A 12,152-nucleotide genomic window follows, 5' to 3' on the forward strand; every position below is an offset into this window, starting at 1 on the left:
TATTCATTTTGAAAAATGAATTTGAAAAATACATAACTTGGGAGAGGCTGGAGAGCATTATGTTGAGTGAACTAAAATAGTCTCATAAGGACAAATACTGACTAAGACTATTTTAAAATTAATTTTAATGAACATTTACAGAGACTTTGGATTTCCATTCATTCATTATTGCATTTTTCCCCTGCCCATCCTTCCCCCCAGTTAGCTCTTCTCTTTGAAACGTAAAAGAAAAATTCTTTCATTGGTATACAATCTCCACCCCCAGCCCCCACCCCCAAGTACACTCCACTATGCAGCCTTCATTCTGGACTCTTGTAATAACCATATACCCTATCATATATCACTTATAAACAGTTCTCTCCCTCATCCGTTTCAATGCAGTATACATAATTGATCCAATCTTTCTCAGTCTCCCCACAACCCTGATGTCAGTCTCTTTCCACAACTGTGGAACTATGCAGTATTTGTCTTTTTGTGACTGAGACATTTCACTCAGCGTAATGTTCTCCAATGTCACCCATTTTGAATAATATTTCATGAGTTCCTTGTTTTTAATGCAGGGTAGTATTCCATTGTTTGAATATATACCACAGGTGCTCTATGCATTTGTTTGTTGATGGGCACTTAGGTTGTTTCCAAGTATTTGCTATTGTCAACAAAGCAGCAATAAACATGGGTGTGCATATATCTTCCTGGGTGGCAGTTATGGTTTCTTTAAGGTATATTCCCAGTAGTGGAATTGCTGGGTCAAATGGTATTTCTTCTATCTGCAACTTTTTGAGAGAGTGCCATACAGCCTGCCATAGTGTGGTTGCACCATTTTACACTCCCACCAAAGTGAATAAGAATTCCAGTTTTTCCACAACCTTGCCAGCATTTGACGTTTGCTGCTCTGTTAAATTTTGCTATTTTTACTGGGGTGAGATGACATCTCATAGTTGTTTTGATTTGCATCTCTCTTCGAGCTATGGATTTTGAACATTTCTTCATGTGTTGTTTGCCATTAGAATGTCTTCTTTTGGTTAAGTGTCTATTCATATCCAGTGCCCATTTTTCAATTGGTTTTTTTTTTTAACCTTTATCTTGTTGTGGTGCTCAAGTATTTTATAAATTCTATATATAAGTCCCTTATCTTAAATGTCATTGCCAAATATTTTTTTTCCAAATCTGTGCCTTCCCTTTTTACTCTGTTGGAGAAGTTTTTAGATGTGCATAGGAATTTGATTCTTAGAAGGTCTCATTCATCTATTTTATCCTCTCCTGGTTGTAAATTTTTTCAGGAAGACTGTTTATGTTGTGGATTAGGACTTCTAGAGTTCTTCCAAGGTTTTCTTTAATGAAGTTTATAGTCTCTCTCCAATGAGAACAATATCTGCTCACGGGTTTATGTATATACTTTTTACTATGTTGAAGAAGTTCTACTCTAACCCTATTTTGCTGAATGTCTTAATCAGGAAAGAGAGTGGATTTTGTCAAAGGCCTTTTCTGCATCAATTGATAGTATCATGTGGTTCTTGTTCTTTGCTTTGTTAATGTGATTAATTACATTGATTATTTTTCTTATGTTGAGCCATCTTTGCATACCTGTTATGAATCCCACTTGGATGTGGTGATTTTTTTTAATGTACCTTAGGATTGTATTGGCCAGGATTTTATTCAGGATTTTTGCATCTATGTTCATGAGAGATATTGGCCTATAGTTTTCTATTTTGGTGGTGTCTTTACCTAGTTTTGGTTTCAAGGATATGTTTGCTTTATAGACTGAGTCTGAGAAAATTCCATCTTTTTCTATTTTCTGAAATAGTTTATGTAGAATTGGTAACAGTTCTTCTCTAAATGTTTGATAAAATTCACTTGTAAAACAAACCATCTGGTTGGGGCTTAATTTGGCTGGAAGTTGTATTACCTTTTCAATTTCTTTCTTTGTAATGGTCTGTTCAGGTGATCAACTTCGGTTGGTGTCAGTTTTGGTAGATTGTGAATTTCTATTTATTTGTACGTTTCCTCTAGATTTTTTATTTGTTTGCTAGTTACTTTGATACCTTCTTCTTTATGTGGCACCTCTGTAAGATGGACGTCTCTCAGTATTTCCTGCAACACTGGTCTTGTTTTTATAAACTCCTTTATGTTCTGTGTTTTCTGGCAATATCTTGATCTCTCCTTCATATTTGATGGACAGTTTCTCTGGGTACCATATTCTTGCTTGAGAGATGTGCTCTTTGAGTGTTCAATATATGTCATTCCACTGTCTTCTTGCTCACATTGTTTCTGCTGAGAAATCGACACATAGTCTTATCTCCTCTCCCTTACAGGTTACTCTTTGTTTCTCCCTCGCTGCTTTCATAATTCTCTCTTTATTTTTGGTGTTGTTGAATTTGACTATGATATACCTTGGTGTTTTTCTTTTGGTGTGTATTATACAGTGTTTGCTCAGATTCTTGAATATATATTCTCTCATTCTTAATTATGCCTGGGAAGCTTTCTTCCAGTAATTCTTCCACAACTTTACTTGCTTCTTCCTGTTTATGGATTCCAATGTTGCCCATATTATTTCCCTTGATGCTGTTCCACATTATTCTTAAGTTTTCTTCTTTTTCCTTCCTTTTTGATCCTGCTTTTTTTCTAGAACATGAGTTGTGACAATTCTACCTTCATTTTCACTGATTCTGTGTTCAATCTCTTCAACTTTGTTCATGTGTCCCTCCATCTCTTTGACAGCATCTGAAACATTGAACTTCATATTTTGGATCACAGTTTCTTGTTTTTCCAGAGCTTCTAATGGCTCATTTGTTTTATCTATGTTGTTTTGTATTGTCTCTTCCTGGTTTTTGCTTGCAATGCCTTGTAGTTCTTCAAGTTTGTCTTTCACTCACCGAAAATATTCAATCATTGTTCTTTTAAATTCTGGGTCAAAAAGTTCCATAAGACTTTCTGGCTTCAGGAAATCCATTGCTGTTATGTCACTTTTTAGGGTAAAATCTTGCTTTGTGCTTGTGTTGCTTATGAGGTGGTCTGTTTCTTTCTTGATGATGCTCTTATAGGGTTTTTCATGTCTAAAGTGATGATAGGTTCTTGATCTGAAATGACTGCTACGGAAGAGGGCATCACAGTTATGTTTCTTGTGTTCTTCTCTGAATTTCTGAACCAAAGCATGTGTCCATTTATGGCCTGTGAAAGTGGCCTCTTCTCTTGAATAATTGTTACAGCTAAGTCAGACCAAGATGCTCCAGATTAAAGACAGTTAGTTGACTGGACCTGAGGAGATGTGAGGGTAAGGGGTAGGGGGGAATGGGCAGGGTAAGCACAAGCACAGGTGTATCCTGGGTAGTGAGGTGGAGGATGGAACAGGCACAAGCACAGGTCCATGCTGTATGGCTCGCATCTGGAGGGGCTAGCTGTCCAGGTGGGGCTAACTGTCCAGGTGGGCACATGGGAAGACCTCACTCAGTTTGCAGCTGTCCCACCTGTGCCTGGCTGGGAGTGGGAAGGTGTTTCTGCCTGGGTGTGGATGCACCGGGACCTCACTCAGGTTATAGATTTCCTGCTGGTGCCCAGTAAGGTTAGCTTCTGGTTGTGCACTCACCAAGGCCCCACTCAGTTTGCAATAGTCCGCTCATGCCCAGCTTGGCTACCTGCGTTGGTATGGATGTACAGGTACCTGCACAAAAAACCTCACTCAGTTTGTAGATGTCCTATTCGTGTTTGGTGGGGCCACCTGCCCCTGTGGGGACTTGCAGGGACCTCACTTAGGTTACAACTGTCCAGCTTGCGCCCGGCAGGGCTGGTTTCTGGGTAGTCAAGTGTGAGTACCTCAGTCAGCTTGCACATGTATGGCAGGGTTATGGTGGCACAGGCCACATCAGGGTCACAGTGACTAGGGCAGTTGGTCCTGGGCTGCAGCAGCACTGGCAGTAGCTCCAGGGTCATGGCAGTGGAATAAGACTATTATTGTAAAAACAGAAGGATAACTATTAAAAACTGTAAGGAAATTCAAGGTGATTGTGGTGAGGAGCAGAGAGGTCAGTATAGGTAGGGTGAAACCACAGATTTGCCCGGTTTGGTGGATGGATGGGGTGGGACAAGGAAAGGAGAAGTATCTGGATGAAAAGATAGGGTAATGATGGACAAGTTCCTATGGTGATTCATTTTCTAAAACCTAATGCATGAGAATGATTGTATTAAACATAATTTGAATGAAGAATGCTGTGAAATACAATATATATGAAATTTGTAAATAAACCAATAAAAAAAATAACTGCTAACAAACAGAGTCAAGATAAATCTGACCAAAAAATAAAATTCAGCTCAAGCTGTCTCTGAGTCCTGGTTGTAAAGCCAAAGCCATAAATTTCATCAGAGACAAACTGGGATCAAGCTTAGATGGCCTAGTCTAAAGTATAAAAAAACTGACAAATAAAACCAGAAATGCACAATCTAGATAAAACTGATGAATTATCAAATCCCTGTTGTTGTTGTTGTTGTTGTTATGTGCCATTAAGTTGCTGGTTACTCATAGCGACCCTATGTACAACAGCCCTAAATCTTGCTCTATGCTGTGTCAATCATATTTTCTCTGACACACATTATTACCCCAGTCACTGAATCAATCCATTTCATCAAGTGACTTCTTCTCTTGCGTGTCTCACCACCCTCCTAAGCAAGGTATCCCTCTCCAAGGACTGGACCCGCCTTGCAACATGTTCAAGGAATGACAGACAAAGCTTCAGAATCCTTGGCACAAGGAGCAGCTTGGTTTCACTCTCTCAAGGACGAATCTGTTTTATTCTCCTAGCCATCCAGGGTATGTTCAATACTCTTTTTCAGCACCACATCCCCAGCCATTTCCCAGCTCTCTGACACATAACAAGTAATTCGAAAGACTATGGTCTGGATCAGGCACACCTTAGTTTCCAGAGTGACTTCATTGCTCTTCAGTACTTTGGAGAGGTCTTTTCAGCAGATCTCTCCAATGTAATTAGTCTTTTAATTTCCTCGCTGCTGGTACAAAGAGTGTTGATTGTGGAGCCAAGCAAACAAAAGCTGTTCAAAATCTCAGTCTCTTCACCATCTAACATGATGCTGTCAATCTGCCCAGTGGTGAGAATATTTGTTTTCTTGATGTTGAGCTTCAATCCATATTGAAGGCTTCTGTCCTTGACCTTCTGCAGCAAGCATTCAGTTCCTTCTCAGTATCAACAAACAAGGTTGTGTCATTTATGTAACACAGATTGTTGATTTATTGTTGAGTCTTCCTCCATTCCTGATGCCACATGTCTCTTCATAGAGTCAAGCCTCCCGGATAATCTGTTCTGCATATAGATTGAAAAGGTATGAAGATAGGATACATCCCTATCATACACCCTTCCCAATTTTGATCCATGCAGTGTTTTCTTGCTCAGTTCTGATGACTACCTCCTAGTCCAAGTATAGGTTTTGCATAAGCATAATCAAGTGTTCTGGGATTCCCATTCTTCTCAGAGTTAACCACAGTTTGTTGTGGTCCACTAAGTCAAATGTGTTTGCATAGTTAATGGAACACAGATAGACTTTCCTCTGGTGCTCTCTGCTTTCAGCCAAGATTCATCTAGTAATATCCCTCGTACCACAACCTCTTCTAAATACAGCCTACACTTCTGGCAGTTCTCTGTTGATGTGCTGTCTGAGTGGGTTTTAGATAATTTTCAGCAGCATCTTGCTTGCATGTGTTATTAATGATAATGTTCAATCATCTCTGCAGTCTATCAGGTCAACTTTCTTTAGAATGGAAACAAATATGGATCTCTTCCAGTCAGTCGGCCAGGTGGTTTTCCTCCAGATTTCTTGGAACAACTTGGGGAGCATATCCAGCCCAGCATTTGTTTGTTGAAATATTTTATGTGTTATGCTGTCAATTTCTAGGGCCCAATTCTTTCAGAGCAACTTTAACTTCTTCCTTCTCCACCACAGGCTCTTGCTAATACATTGTTTCATAAAATTCTTCTGTGTCTGCCAATTCCTTTTGGTACAAGGACTTTGTGTACTCTTTCCATCTTCTTTTAATGTTTCCTAGATCATTTAATATTCTGTCCAAAGCATCCTTAAGTATTGAAACTTGAGACTTGAATTTGTTCTTCAGTTCCTTCAGCTTAAGAAATGCTGAGCAAGTTCAACCCTTTGGATTTTCTGACTCCAGCTCTGCACATTCATTATAATACTTTGCTTTGGCTTCCCACGCTGCCCTTTGAAATATGTCAGGCTCCTTAAATGTCTTGATTTCTTACCCTTTGCTTTGATTTCTTGTCACTATATTGTAATATTCAGAGTCTCTTCTGACATCCATCTTGGTCTTTTTCTTGCTTACTTCCTTGATTATATTCTTGATCTCCTCCCATGGCTCATCTGGTCTGAGTTCAGTAGTATTCAAGTCCTCAAACCTATTTCTAAGATGGTTTTGAAATTCAAGGTCACATTTTGCTTCTAGTTAATTTGATTTCATTTTCTTTAGCTTCAGAATGAACTTGCATATGAGTAGTTGGTGGTATGTTCCATAATCAGCACCTGGCCTAGTTTCCACAGCTGATAATTTACTTTTTTCAGTGATTCTTTTCACAGATATTATCCATCTGATTCCTATGCCATCAGGTGAAATCCATTTGTATAGTCTCCTTTTATGGGTTTTTTTTTTATAAAATTATTTGGAATGAGTAAATGGTTGATTGTACAAAATTCTATCATTCTATCTCCAACTTCGTTTCTGTCACCAAGTCCATTTTTTCCAACTACTAATTGTTCTTCTCTGTTCCCAACTTTTGCATTCTGTTCACCCACCTAGTATTATCAATATAACTTGATTGCGCGTTCAATCGATTTTTTACTGCAAAAGTTGGTAGAAATCTTCTACTTCCTCCTCTTTGGCATATATTTGGGTGCATATATTTGAAGGATAGTGGTATTCACTGGATTTCCTTGTATGTGTATGGACATTAGTCTGTCAACTCACTACGCTGTATTTCAAGATAGATCTAGAAATGACTTTTAACTATGAAAGCAACCCCATTTTCCTTCACCTTTCATCTCCAGAATAGTAGATCATACAATCATCTGACTCAAAATGTCCCGTGTCAGTCTCTCATTTCACCAATACCTAGCATGTCAATATGTATGCATTCCGTTTATTTCTTAACAGTGTCCAATTTTCCTACATTCATGGTTCTCACAGTCCATGCTCCTATCACTAGTGTCTGCTTTCAACTGTTCCTCTTTCTTTGTGTTTCCATACTTGAGGACTCATTCCCAGTTGCCATATCTGCTAGTGTACATGTCCTCTAGTGTAGATAGGGGTTTTAAAGGCCTGTTATTTTGGAAGTGGATGGCCAATCCTTTTTCCTAGTCTATCTTAATTTGAATTCTCAGATTCAAAACAGTTTCTGACAGACAAGCAGTTTACAGAAAAGAGCAGATGAAAGATATTTCCCCAATTGTAGAAACAACCGATAGATTCAGTGTTGTCCCGACCCTTGATGCATGTGTCTTAACCCAACCCTTTCCTTGCTCCATCTATATTCCCTTCTACTCCCACCTATGCCATTTAACAACTATCTACCCTATCCAACCTTTAATATGATGGCTTATGTCTCACATCTACTGGACTTCTGTGATTCTTATAGCCTCACTGCTGCCATTTTCTTATGTTACAACCAGTATCTCTTGAGTTTAGGAGACTCTACATCCAAATACCAGGTGCTAGTATTAGGGAAGGTTACCTATCTCATATTGTTCTGAAGAAAAGCCCTTTGCCTTGAACTTATTCCTATGTTCATCAAAAACACTTTCCAACAGAGTAAAAAGAAAACCTACTGACTGGGAAGAAGCATTTGGCAATACCATTTCAGACAAAGGTCTCATGTCAAGAGTTTACAGAATTCTACAGGGCCTCCACAGGAGGCCCTCTACAGAAGGATGGGGTTTCTCAGGGGAACATGGATGGGTCCTGCTTTCTCCCTACACCTTCTGTCAAGCCCTTGCTACTGCCACCCCATGTGGCCACCGTGGCCAGAGCCCACGGGTCCCCTAGTCTAAACTAGGCTGCAAGCACTGGACTCTATGGCCTGTGTGGTGGAGGCCCACCCTCCCATTAGAAACCCCATCCTCCCATTAGAAAAAGAGTAATAACACAATTACAAAATGGGCAAAGGACATGGAAAGAATTTTCATGGAATACTATGTGTGGATGTTCAACAGACACACAAAATATGCTCAAAATCACTGGCAATATGAAAGATACAAATCAAAACCACAGTGAGATACCATCTCACTCCAGTAGCAATGGCATAATTTAATAGGATAGCAAGTAATAAATGTTGGACAGGATGTGGTGAGATAAGAATTCTTTTTTAATTTTTTTTTTATTTATTGCGAAAAACATGTCTGGGTATACAAGGTGAGGGATGGGAGAAGAAGGGTGAGGATGGGCAGGGATGAATTTGCAGGGATGCACAATTTGGTGGGCAGAGGGAGTAGGCAAAGGAAATAAAAAATATCCAGTAGGGACTAGAAGAGACAGGTAATGTGAGCATAGTCCAATGGTGACTAATATATATGTATATGTGTGTATATATATATATATATATATATATATATATATAATGAGAAATTGTCTTATTCACTTGTGAGTTTCTCATTTGGGAATGGGGTGCAGAATTGCAGGCTTTCTGGCTTCTTCAAGCTGAACAGGAGCACTAATGTAAAAGAGGAAGGGAAGCCCACTTTTACACCTTACTGGTGTTGCTGAGTTGAACTTGCTTGCCTTCTTGTTCTGTTAAAAGACATTTTCCTGACATTTACTGCTCTCTGGACTGCCAAGTGTTTGCCAAGGTGGGTTCAGTGCCGTTGCCTGGCTGAACTCTGAGTCACCATCCTCCTTTTCTTCCTTAGCTGACAGTTATATTTCCCTTTTTTTTCCTCTGGAACTGGATTGAGGGTTCAGGTCTGGAGTAAAACTCAGTCTTAATGTTACCTATACGAAAGGGTGCAGATCTAGAGAGAACAAACTTGTGAGTTACAAAAAGAAGAGCTTTCAAGATGTTACTTACAAGTGTACTGGGGACAAGGTGGAGGAAAGTGGCCTAGATAATATTCTCTCTATACCCTAGACAGTTTTCCCCAGTAAACTGAAGTCTCTTCCCATGGGTTAGATGGCACACCGTGAGGGCCGATCATCTCACCCTGAGGGCCCAATGGCTCACCCCAATGGCCAAAATGTTCACCCCAGGGACTGAACATCACACCTCAAGGGTGACACAATCCAGGGTGCTGGGCAGCACAACCCCCTACCAAAATCCCTCCACCCCACCCCCCACAAGTCTGAACCATGTGCCTCACTGAATACCATGGCAAGGGAGAGTGCCCCCGTCCTGGCCCCACCACCATTACCTCTCTCCCCTCCACCAAGTGGTCAGACTGCAATTTGAAGTAGGCATCACTGCCTTCCCCCGTTATAAATGGAGAAGGGGATTTGAGAGTGGTGAGCAGAACCTTCCTAGGTCTAAACAGTTCTTGGCAGCGGTAGCCAAGAGATCAAAAGATGTGGTGTATTTAGGATATCTGTCATCTCAGATATGTTGCTGTTGTTAAGTGTCATCAAGTTGTAGACAACTCATAGTGACCCTTATCAATCCATTGTGTTGATGATCTTCTTCTCTGGCCAGTCCAAGGAAATGTTCACTGACAATGAGATGCTTTCCCTTATTAAGATCTTCACCTACTGACGCTCTATGGCACCTGCTGCTGCCATTGCCACCACCTCCCATTCCTGCACTGGGGCCTGCACTGGCCGTCTGTGTAGGGCCTCCACCACACAGGCCATAGAGCCCAGTGCTTGCAGCCTAGTTTAGACTAGGGGACCCGTGGGCTCTGGCCACAGTGGCCCCATGGGGTGGCAGTAGCAAGGGCTTGACAGAAGGTGTAGGGAGAAAGCAGGACCCATCCATGTTCCCCTGAGAAACCCCATCCTCCTGATTTTGAGCTCCAGTCTACACTGATGACCAGCAGTCAACTGCCTCACTGTTTAGACAGTTTTTGTTGTGTTGTATTGCCTGCTTCGATGTGGTCCACCAGGCCTCCTGCTCACCATGCCACATCTCTGGCCACTACCATCTTGGTTCTGATAAATCTTCCCAGAACAAATCTATTCTGTGGCAGTGTGGAGGCTGTGCCGCACCAGCCTCAGGACCTGATGCCTGCTGTCCATCCCTGATGAGAGTATCCCTGGAGTCTGGCTGCAGGAGCCTCATGGAGCTGCAGGAGCAGCGTGAGCTCAGCAGTGGCGGCTGGGAGCCGTGCGACTCGCCCATGCTTCTTTGGGAATCTTTGATTTCTTGATGTTTAGGCTTGATCTAAATTCAAGACCAGTAATCAAGTGTTTAATTGTTCAATTATCAATAAGCAGAGGATTGCATAGGGCCATGGTGGCCCATTTCTATGCAGCTTGCTGTTCCTGCAACTCCTTATGTTGTTTCTGCCACCGCCACCATCTTGGTTGTCCCAAGATAGAAACTCTTATAAACTGTTAGTAAGATTGTAAAATTATACAACCACTCTGGAAGGCAATTTGGCATTCCTCAAAAAGTGCAACAGATATTTCCATTGATCCAACCATTCCATTGCTTGGGATATACCCAAACAAAATTAGAACCGAGGCACAGAGATTACTACACCAATGTTCATAGTGTTATTCACCATCATAGGAACATGAAAACAGCCCAAATGTTCAACCACAATCCAATGAACTGAGAAATTATGGTACATTCACAGGATGGAATACAGGAGCAATGATTTTGTAAATAACTACCTAACTTGGGAGGGATGAAGAACTGGAGAGTATTATACTAAGTGAACTAACTCAGTCCCATAAGAACAGATACTGTATAAGGCCATTATTATAGAGTGTATATTAGGATCCAAGGGAGGGAGAAGGAGGGCATGGGGGTGAGGATGGGCAAGGGGATGTTAGGGGGTTGTTGATTAGTCATAGAGTCACACAGTTTGATAGGGGGATGGAAGGGTGGGCAAAGGAAATGGGTAAGATCTGGTGTGAAAAACAGTGTATATGAGTTTTGTAAGTAAACCAGCATAAAATAAAATTTTTACTTAAAAAAAAAGAAAAGAATTTTTTGGGTCATGAATGTCACACCAGGATTTTCTATGAGCTGAGGAGTGGGGGGTAGGAGTCACACATTCAATCACAAAGCATTTTCTTTTTTATAAATATGGCTCTCACTCTTTTCCAGGTATGGTGCTGAGAACCATGAGCAGCAAAATCTCTCCTTATACCCTCTAAGAGGAAATGTGGGGAGTTCTCCTCGCAGACCAGCACAAATAGTAGACATTTTTTTAAATGGTGGAGCTACAGATCTGTTTTAAGAACTATGACCTCAAAAGGACAAATAATTCTTGGTGACTCAAATAAACTCCACACCACAAATGTGTGTTCTTGGTAATCAACATTCTATGATGTCAAGGCTGTGGATATCCCCCATGTGGACACTGAAGCAATGAAAAGCTCAATAAGAATAAGAAGCTGATAAAAAACTGGGCAGCAAGTATGATGCCTTTTTTGGCCTCTGTATCACAGATCAAGCAGATCCCAAGAATAGTAGGTCAAGGCCTGAGTAATGCTTACAAGTTCCCTCCTCTGCCTACCCACATTGAAAACATGGTGGCAAAAGTAAATGAGGTGAAGTCCAGCATCAAATTACAGGTGAAAAAGGTCTTGTGTCTGGTAGTGGCTGTTGGCCACGTGAACATGACAGATGATGAGCTTGTTTACAGCATCCACCTGGATATCCGCTTTCTGGTATCACTAACGAAGAATTGGTAGAAAGTTAGGGCTTTGTACATCAGGAGCACCATTGGCAAGCCCCAGTATCTGTACTAAGGTACAGCTCAATAAATCCAACTGTAAAATCACACTCTCTCTCTCTTTCTCCCTCTCTCTCTCTCTCTCTCTCTCACACACACACACACACACACATACACACACACACACACACACACACACACGACAGTTTAAATTCAGCTAGCGTCTTCTCTCTCTTTTCTTTTGTGAGTTTTGCTAGTGGAGTATCGATTTTGTTGACCTTTTCAAAGAACCAACTCCTAGTTTTGTTGATAGT

At 40.9% G+C, this 12,152-nt stretch overlaps 1 pseudogene; it reads left to right on the forward strand.

Moving 5' to 3' along the window:
- Window positions 1–11,284: 11,284 nt before the first annotated feature.
- On the forward strand, window positions 11,285–11,914 carry LOC102863912 (annotated as a pseudogene).
- Window positions 11,915–12,152: the final 238 nt, after the last annotated feature.

Source organism: Elephantulus edwardii, unplaced genomic scaffold (genome assembly GCF_000299155.1).
Source record: "Elephantulus edwardii isolate Elephantulus edwardi_28Jun2011 unplaced genomic scaffold, EleEdw1.0 scaffold00565, whole genome shotgun sequence".
Taxonomy (NCBI): domain Eukaryota; kingdom Metazoa; phylum Chordata; class Mammalia; order Macroscelidea; family Macroscelididae; genus Elephantulus; species Elephantulus edwardii.